The sequence below is a fragment of the Ricinus communis genome, chromosome 3 (assembly GCF_019578655.1).
Source record: "Ricinus communis isolate WT05 ecotype wild-type chromosome 3, ASM1957865v1, whole genome shotgun sequence".
Taxonomy (NCBI): Eukaryota; Viridiplantae; Streptophyta; class Magnoliopsida; order Malpighiales; family Euphorbiaceae; genus Ricinus; species Ricinus communis.
In genome coordinates this window covers 21,773,698-21,783,976 of record NC_063258.1, presented here as the reverse complement: position 1 = coordinate 21,783,976, position 10,279 = coordinate 21,773,698, and positions in this window count along the sequence as shown.

The window sequence follows — 10,279 nt, the reverse complement described above, 5'->3', positions numbered from 1 at the left end:
AGTAAAAAGGATGATAAATTTGCTAAGCCTAAAGTGGATGAGAATAAGAATAAAAATGAAATAGGCAGCAAAAACAAAGTTGAGAATCAAGCTAATCAATCTAGAAGCTTGAAGTGTTTTAAGTGTCTTGGACATGGTCATTATGCACGTGATTGCCCTAATAAGAGGACCATGATTGTTAGAGATGGAATTGTTGAATCTGAAAGTGAAATTGAAAATGATGATGAGAATGATGACATGCCAACTTTAGAGGATGTTAGTGATGTTGAGTATGCTAAAGGGAATGTGTTAGTAGTACAACGCACACTTAGTTTGCAATGTAAACACGATGAACATGGAGAGCAACGTGAGAATTTGTTTCATACTAATTGTTTAATTGCTAATAAGTTGTGTAACATGATTGTTGATAGTGGAAGTTGTACTAATGTTGCTAGTACTTTGCTTGTGGAGAAATTGAAATTACCAACTACCAAACACCCAAGGCCTTACAAGTTGCAATGGTTGAATGATAGTGGTGTTGTGAAGGTAAATAATAAGCAAGTGCTAATTTTTTTTTCCATTGGGAGATATAAGGATGATGTGCTTTGTGATGTGGTTCCCATGTATGCCGGACATGTTTTATTGGGAAGACCTTGGCAATATGATAGGCGTGTGATTTATGATGGGCTCAAGAATCGATATTCCTTGACTATTGATGGACAAAAGTTCAATCTTGGACCATTACCTCCCAAGGCCATTTTTGATGATCAAGTGAGAATTAAACAACAATATGAAGAGCTTGAATCTTCATATGGGGAATATCAGGGGAGGGAGCAAGAAATAGTGAAAAAAGAAAAAGGTGAGGTAAGTGGTAAAAGTGAGTGTAATGGGAAACACAAGGTGAGAGAAAACAAGGGAGATGAGAGTGAAAGAAAGATGAATGTGTATGCAAAGCCAAGTGATGTGAGGAGAACACTAACCTTGAGGCAGCCCTTACTTGTACTCATGTACAAGGAAGTTTTGATGATTTCTAATGATCTTAATAAGGATTTGCCTTGTGTTGTTCTTGAGCTTTTGCAGGAATATGAAGAGCTATTTTGCCGAAGATGTGCCTAAAGGATTACCACCAATTCGAGGAATTGAACATCAAATTGATTTCATTCCGGGTGCAAGCATACCTAATAGGCCAGCATATAGATGCAACCCCGAGGAGACAAAAGAAATCCAAAGGCAAGTGAGTGAGCTTATGGATAAGGGGTACGTAAGAGAAAGCATGAGTCCTTGTGCGGTTCCTGTAATTTTAGTGCCTAAGAAAGATGGTTCATGGAGGATGTGTGTTGATTGTCGTGTCAACAAAATAATTCAGAAGTATCACTATCCTATACCTAGGCTAGATGACATGTTGGATGAATTGCACGGTGCTTGTGTGTTTTCTAAAGTGGATTTAAAATATGGATATCATCAAATAAGAATGCTTCAGGGTGATGAATGGAAAACCGCTTTCAAAACAAAACATGGATTATATGAGTGGTTAGTCATGCCGTTTGGTTTAACTAATGCTCCAAGTACTTTTATGCGATTGATGAATCATGTTTCGCGCTTTCATTTGGAAAGTTTGTAGTGGTTTATTTTGATGATATTCTTGTGTATAGCAAATCTTTAGATGAGCATGTAATACACTTAAAGCTGGTTTTTGATGTGTTAAGGCAAGAGACATTATATGCTAATCTTAAGAAATGCACTTTTGCACTAATGAAATTACTTTTCTTGGATATATTGTTAATGACAAGGGAATTCATGTTGATCAAGAAAAGTAAAAGTAATTAGAGAGTGGACAAAACCTACTAGTGTGCATGATGTTAGGAGTTTTCATGGTCTTGCTAGCTTTTATAGGAGATTCATTAAGGATTTCTCTACAATTACCGCACCTTTAACTGAATGCATTAAAAAGAATGTGGGTTTCAGGTGGGGAAAAGAACAAGATGATGCTTTTAACTTGCTAAAAGAAAACTTAGTTCAGCACCTTTACTTGCTTTGCCCGACTTTGCTAAAACCTTTGAGGTTGAGTGTGATGCAAGTGGAATAGGTATTGGTGGAGTCTTGATGCAAGAAGGAAGACCAATTGCGTTCTTTAGTGAGAAGCTAAGTGGAGCAAGTCTAAACTACCCAACTTATGACAAAGAGTTTTATGCTTTGGTAAGAGTTTTAGAGACATGGCAGCACTATCTTTGGTATAAGGAATTCATTATACACACCCCACCATGAGTCATTGAAATATCTCAAAGGACAAGGGAAGCTGTCGTAGGCATGCTAAATGAGTGGAATTTATTGAATCCTTTCCATACATCATCAAGTACAAACAAGGTAAAGATAATGTTGTTACCGATGCTCTATCTAGAAGGTATGCTCTAATTTCTACACTTGATGCAAAATTATTGGGTTTTGAGTTCATTAAGGAATTATATAATTCAGACCATGATTTTGCTAATGTATACGGGGCATGTGAGAGAGGGGGTTTGACAAGTTCTATAGACATGATGGTTTTCTTTTAAAGAAAATAAGTTATGCGTGCCTCAATCTTCTTTAAGAGAGTTGCTTGTGAGGGAGGCACATGGTGGGGGTTCTGATGGGGCACTTTGGTGTGAGAAAGACTTTAGATGTTTTAGAAAATCATTTCTTTTGGCCACAAATGAAAAGAGATGTTCAAAAAATATGTGAGAGATGCATCACTTGTAAACAAGCTAAATCTAAAGTGATGCCTCATGGGTTGTATACTCCACTTCCCATACCTAATGAACCTTGGGTAGACATTTCTATGGACTTTGTTCTAGGATTACCTAGGTCAAAGGGAGGGAAAGATTCTATTTTGTTGTTGTTGATGTGTTTAGCAAATGGCACATTTCATTCCATGCCACAAGACAGATGATGCAACTCATATCATGGGTTATTCTTCAAAGAAATTGTAAGATTGCATGGGATTCCAAGGACAATTGTCAGTGATAGAGATGTCAAGTTCCTTAGCCACTTTTGGAAGACACTTTGGAGCAAGATGGGAACAAAGCTTCTATTCTCAACAACTTGTCATCCACAAACGGATGGACAAACGGAGGTGGTTAATAGGACTCTCTCACAACTATTGAGGGCAATAATTCAAAGAAATTTGAAGAATTGGGAAGAATGTTTGCCACATGTTGAGTTTGCATACAATAGGAGTATTCATGGTACAACAAATTGTTCACCTTTTGAGATTGTATATGGGTTCAATCTATTAGCTCCAATGGATTTATTGCCATTACCCATTGATAAGGCTAATTTTGAAGGCAAGCAAAAGCTGAATTTATTAAAAGCTTACATGAGAATGTGCGTACTCAAATAGAGAAAAGAAATCAACAATATCAAAAGCAACACAACAAGGGGAGAAAGAAAGTTGTATTTGAACCGGGTGACTGGGTTTGGGTACATTTGAGAAAGGAAAGATTTCCAAGCCAAAGGAAGTCTAAATTAATGCCAAGAGGGGATGGGCCATTCCAAGTTCTTGAAAGAATTAATGACAATGCCTATAAGATAAATTGGCCAAGTGAGTATGGCAATGTGAGTGCTTCTTTTAATGTTGCTGATCTTTCTTTATTTGATGTAGGTGATGAAGTTGACACTAAGGCTGATTCGAGGACGAATCCTTACGAGGAGAGAGGGAATGATGCATCCTTTAAGCTTTCAAGGAAGTCCAATGACAAGATCCAAGTCCAAAAGTATGCAAGAAGCTTTGTTGGGCTTAATTAAAGACATTTGGAGTGTTCAAACACAACAAGGCTCAGTCCAAGATTTAGGATTGCAAAAAGGATCCAAAATCATCAATTTAGTGCAATAAGTTTGGGCTGAACTCATAGGTCCAATAAGATTCATTTGAAGCCTTTTTTTATTTTCATTTTATTAGGTTTTTACAAAATAGATGCACATAATTAGTCATAATTTGGAGTTACAAAATGAGTGACATCAATGTAAAACAGCCACTTTTAATAAGTTTTAAGGGAAATTAAAGGGAAAAACGTGGGGAAGCTCAAAAGACATCCATTTAGGTTCCGTGAAAACGTCAAGAAGCTCTTCATGTCCCCCCGATGATTTAGAAAAGAGAAGGATATCATTCATAGATGATACAAGTATCCGTAAGTGGTTTAAAAATCCGGATCATTGCCCTTTGAAAATAGAAGGAGCCGTGTGAGTCTCTCGGCCATCATGCGCTGAATTTCAAGTCGCATTTCTTCGTGCGTAGAGTCAATAAAAGTATATTTGAGATCATCACTGTTGGGCCCAAATGAGTTCATATTAGAGTTTGGACATATGAACATAGTGGGCTTCTAGATCTCTTCTCTTTGGCCACAGATGTAGCACCGATCCTGATTTACGCTTGTTTGTCGACTTTTCTAAACCCAGCTTTATCTTTCTTCCCTTTTCCGCTTGTAATGAGAAGATTCCTTGGAATAAGAAGAAAATATTTTTCTCCAGAATCTCCGGAAATCACCACAAAGACAACCAATTCATCCTACACCCCCGGTTTCTATTCACATCCTTCCCCGGCAAATATGATGTGCCCGTCCTCAAGCATCGCACTTTGGACACCGGTTCTCACTGTACCATGTTAAATCCAGATGCTCCGACACATCTTGTCCAGAGTGGCTAGAGTGAATTGCCAAATTTCCCGAGAGAAATATGAGTGATATCTCCGTGAGTCTCTGCCATCATGCGCTGAATTTCAGGCTGCATTAAATATCAAAGCCAAATCCATTTGTAAAGATAGAATTTTGAATGATAATCTTTGTTTACTCTTTGTGAGTGTTTTGCTTAAGTTCTGCATGAACTTTGAACTTATCAAACTATTTTTAGTTTGTATGCCTCTAACCAAAATCTTGTGTTTGATTCTTAACTTATCAAATCATACTTGGTTTGTGGCGTTTGGAGTTGAATTCAAGTGCTAGTTTCATTGTTGGAACTAGTTTTCCTAACTTCACTTGATGAGATCCTTGGGTTTTGGAATCATCTTGATTGGAGGGTGTTTTCTTGCATTCCATATGTATCATAACTCATTAGTTATTGGGGTGTGTGGTTGCTAAGATGATGATTTCCTATCGATCCGAATCTGAAATATACGACTGGCGAGGCAGCTTGAGATAGGAGTTGGCGTCAGATGGCAAACCGTGGCTTTGCAGGTCCTTTGTCTTTTGTAGGTTGTGAGAAAGAGGATGAAGTTTTAGAAGATACCTTTTGCTCGGCTTGGATGCTCCGGGCACCAAATCAAACTCGCGGGTATATTGTTTGAAGGGTACAAATCAAGACATAAAAGGATGAGGTGTAGAAATAGGAAAATTGAGTGGAGAGGAGACAGGATGTTTTGTAGGATAAAGATCTCTCTATTTCTCCGAGCTGCCTCCTTCACTTTTAAGATTTCTCCGTTTCTTTGCAAGAATAGAGGTGATGTAGGCCGAGATGCTAGTATCCGCTTGCATTTCTTGCTCAAGTTTGGACAAATTCGAATGAAAGCTTTGTATGTAATTGCAAGGCTTTGTCCGAAAGAAGTGACATGAGCTTCAATAGAACTTGTTTTTCATAGACTTGTGAAAGTCTATTATCAATCTTCTTCGGACATCGATTCCGAGTAACAGCTGCTATTGGTTTGCCAATTTAAGACTTCTTCTACAAATGAGAGAGGAGCTAAAGTACCCGCAGTTGTAATCGTATCTTTGCAATAAAAGGTCATGCGGTGTATCTTTGATTGCTCATTTTCCTTTCTTTCCAAAGGTGGAAAATCTTCATTTATCATGAAGCAAGGAACCGCTATACCTCGAACTTTAATCGTTCAAAGGAGCAAGAACAAACGACCGGTGGAGGAGGACAGTCAAGAGTCCTTCTTCTTTCAAGATTTGGAAGCATCTTTGTAAATAGTCATCTTCAAATATGGGTTTGTTCTTTCCCGGAGGGAGTCCGACCCAAGGACTAGCTTTCTTGGGCTGATCATCATCCTTATCATGCCGACGTGGACCAAGACAAGCATGTTTCCTTCTCCAAGTTTTGTTTCCTTTGGGTCTGGTTTCAAGATCATCAAAATCTTCTTGACAAGCACATCCGGATCACACATAGAAGGATCACAATCCCGTATAAAGTGTCCATTGATCTTAGAAACATATACTTCCCACCCATCCCGACCCTGAAACTATGAATGGGAATCTTTTCTCGTAAGTCCTCCTTACCGGTTGGATCATGGAAATAGAATGAGGAGTTGAAGAGGATGTCATGGAGGACAAATAAGAGACTTTAACAAATTTGTCAAGTTGCCCGATAAAAATAGGATCCTGCTTTTGCATGTGCCGAGAGCTTTGGTGCAGTTTTTCATAGTTTGTAATCCACATGAAGGGATTAACTTTTCCAACTCTTCACGGGCAGCTTGTCCGGGAGTTTGAACTATTGTAGGAGTGAGACCACTATCAAGAAAGATGAAAACCCATCATCACCGTTAGGAAAGGCCGTGGAGTCTGAGGGTTAATGGCATGGTCTTGTAACCTGTAGACTAACTGATGATGAAGAGTAGCCGAGATTGTATCAAGAACTTGATCTCATACCGTGATTTGTACCTGCATTTCGTGGCTTGACCGAGATGTGGATCTTCTAAAGACATATTAAAATTAGGAAAAACGTAAGTACTACGCCCTCGCATTAAGAGTTGTGACAATAGAGCCAATCACAAAGATGTTCATAGTTTAGATAACGAGTATCTAACAAAGAAAGTCCGGCAGCGTTGATCGGAAGTCCTTGTCTTCCATGATAGGAAAGTACAAGTCCGATGGCACCAAAATGGAGATGGGTATATTTTTGTTGCTTCCATTGTTGAATGAAGTGAGATGGAATTTCTAAAGTCACATACCGCTCAAAGGTTACGTAAGAAAGAACACACTAAGAAAGAGAAGATGATTGTACATATTTTTTATGTTGATGATGGTCCGGAAATAATATGTCTCAGCTTGTTCAGAGAAAGACCGTCAAGGCCTAAGACAAAGATAAGGGTTGAGAATTGGGACAAGAGAATTTTGAATTTGAGCTAGTTTCCGGAATATGGGATATTTCTACTAGGTTATCGATCTTATCCGAATGTAATCGCTTACATGAAGTAGGTAATGAGAGAGAAGAGGTTTGGACAATAGGATTTGAAGTTGTTTCCATGTTTGTAGATGAGTTTCTTCTCTCTAAACCGTAGGCTCGATACTGTGGATGACGTTGAGAGTCGCTTCATGCTATAATCCCTGCGTCAGAACTCAAGGAGAATATCCTTACTCAAGGCAAGAGAGTTTCTTTAAGCTAAGACCAAAGAGGCACCTCGCCATGGGGTCTTTTCGCTTCTTTGAAACCCGAATAGCCGAAGTTAGTCGAGTTAGCCCTTTTGGATTATAAATAAAATAGATCGTAGCAACAACTAATTCATTGCCATAGGATAGAGAAAAGAATAGAGAGAAATTAGAAAGCCATGAAAGATAAGAAAGATAAGTGTTTATTCGACCTAACCCTCCTTTATATAGGAGAAGGGAAACGTCAAGATAAACTTATTGCACCACCAATTCTTACCACCCGGCAAGACTACTATGCTTAATGCATGCGCATTAGAAAGGAATATATTCCTTTCATAAAGAAGTAAAACATATGACATAGAAAGCCAAAATATCTACTTTAAGTATAATAATATAGAGCATCTTCTTAGTGGAGCATCTTGCTTTATCTACTTTAAGTACAATAATATAGAGCATCTTCTTAGTGGATCATCTGCTTTTTGTGAGTTGGCTTATCCGATCCTCACCAAATACGCTTTATTGGTGGGTCCATGTTCGAGTAGTCTTCACCGTAGTCATCCGACTCACTTATGTAATAATTATGACGAATGCGCGATGGGCCAGGTATGTCAGGGATGAATAGCATCGAGGAGATTTTCAGATATTTCTTGAGACAATAATTGAGAATCCGATGGAGGAGGTTCTTCCCGGCTGTGACCATGGCTCTAGGAAATGGGTTCATCTCCATTGATGATGTGGCTTCATTTTGATGACTGGATGAGGTTGAAGGTGTTGAAGAAGTAGGAGAAATTAGCCGCCACATAAGAAAAATAGGCAATAAACATTGTTCGAACTTAAAAGAGATTTCACTCAAATATTAGCCCACATTAGTCTCTCATGTATTTGGACTTGCAAAACATTAAATAAAGCCCATTCAGATGTGTCTTTACTTGGGCCTATCCTAGCATGACCAATTGGGCTTCCTTGACTAGCCCGATCTTGCATATAGCCAATTAAGGCTTCTTGTAGCTTCTGGACTTTGACCTTGTAATTGGGCCTTGTAGCATGCTCAATGGATCCTTAGCTTTATCTTTGGTTTTCGTTGTCCTCTCCATCAAGTCCATCTTTAAGCTTGGCCATGTCCATATCAACTTTCTTTGATTTGAGGTCACTTTAGCCGTTGGTTTAGCTAACATCAAATTCTAGGGGCTGGCTTGATGTCCTTTGATGCCCTTACTCACCCTTTGTTAGGGGCTGGTTGTTCTTTCCATGCAGCACTTCGCTATTGATTTTTAATTGCTTTCCACCTTTATGGCCATGTGCAACATATCCTCCATCTCTACATAATGTCGTAATTCAATTATGTTAGCAATATCACGATTCAAACCATGCAAAATCTTGCCATTGTGGCTTCCTTATCCTCATCTATATTGGCTCTAATCATAGCTATCTCCATAGATTGCCAATACTCCTCAACACTCTTACTACCTTGTACTAGATTTTGTAACTTGCTGTACAAATCCCTTTAGTAGTGCCATGGCACAAACCTTTACGCATAATGCTCAACCTCATCCCATGAACCAACTTCGGTTCTCATGACGCCTCACGACCACTCACCAATTGATCCCACCAAATGGCAGCATAATCACAATATTCAACAAATGTAAGAAGTTTAACCTTTTAGACTCACTATAGTTATGACATTCAAAAACCCTTTCAACCTTCTTTTCCCACTCCAAATAAACTTCGTGGTCACTCTTACCATGAAAAGATGGTATTTTCATCTTAATGCTACCCAAATTAGTGTCAATTTTGGGTTGGAGATTATGTCTAGACCCTTTAGACTCACTTTCTTGGTCATTATCGTAACCATCCCCTTAGACGCTTTAGGCATATCATTCAATAACCTAGTTAATTTGTCATCTTGTTTTTGAAATTGTTTTGTCATATGTTCTACTACATCTCTCAATGTGTAAGCTAAATTTTCCAAAGTCAATGATGGTTCGATGACATGGTTAAACCAAAAGACTAGGAAAGAAAACAAAAAAGGACGGATCAAGTGTTATACTCCTGGAGATTTCTTATAGTTAAAGGCAAAACAAGAAAAGATCACTCCCTCACGTGGTTTCACTCACAAAGAATTAAATTCTTTATAGAAATTAATCAAATTGTTCTAGTAATCACTAGAACAAGTTTTTCACACCCCTTAACGCTTATTAATTCCTGAAGTTCAATAGAACACCTGTGAATCAATAAACGAATTATAAGCGTGTGAACAAAACAAGCTTACAACTAATCGAACAAGACTCAATTAACCCAAAAGAAAAGCTTTTAAGAGAAAACAAACAAAATTACCCCAAATCAGAATTATAAGAATGAAGAATGTACCCAATTAATTAAAAGGAATTGCTAAATGAATTAATCAAGAGTCAATTCTTCTAGAGAACTACCCAACACAAATGGTTAGGTTAGTTTTCCGCTCCTTCACTTTTTATTTTTTGAAATCGCCTTTGTATGCGGGCAACAATGAAAATAGTATACTTTCTTTTTATTTATAATGATGCAACAAAAATTGAGATGAAATAGAAGATGACTCTTTAATTCGAAAAAAATGAACCAACTAACAAGTTTGGCTCATACCAAAATGATACTAATTCAACCGGAGCACGCTCAAACACTAAGATAAGTAATGGTGAGAAAATCAAACCGATAAACGCCTCCTATTTAAGAGGAAGCACCCTTACCAATAAGTTCGAATTTGTCGCCCAAGATCTAACTTGAAAGTTTGTAATTGATTATGGAACTAACAAACTTAGCAATAGAACTACTAAGCCCTTTAGTTATAATAGATGAAGAATGTTCAAACAACTCAAGAAACTAATAAAAGTTAATTGATTGATCAAACATGTAGATGTGAAACTAAAACAAACAAGTTAATTTAATCTCAAGAAATTCAATAAGGAACACCTTAAGGAATAAGAGTTAACAAC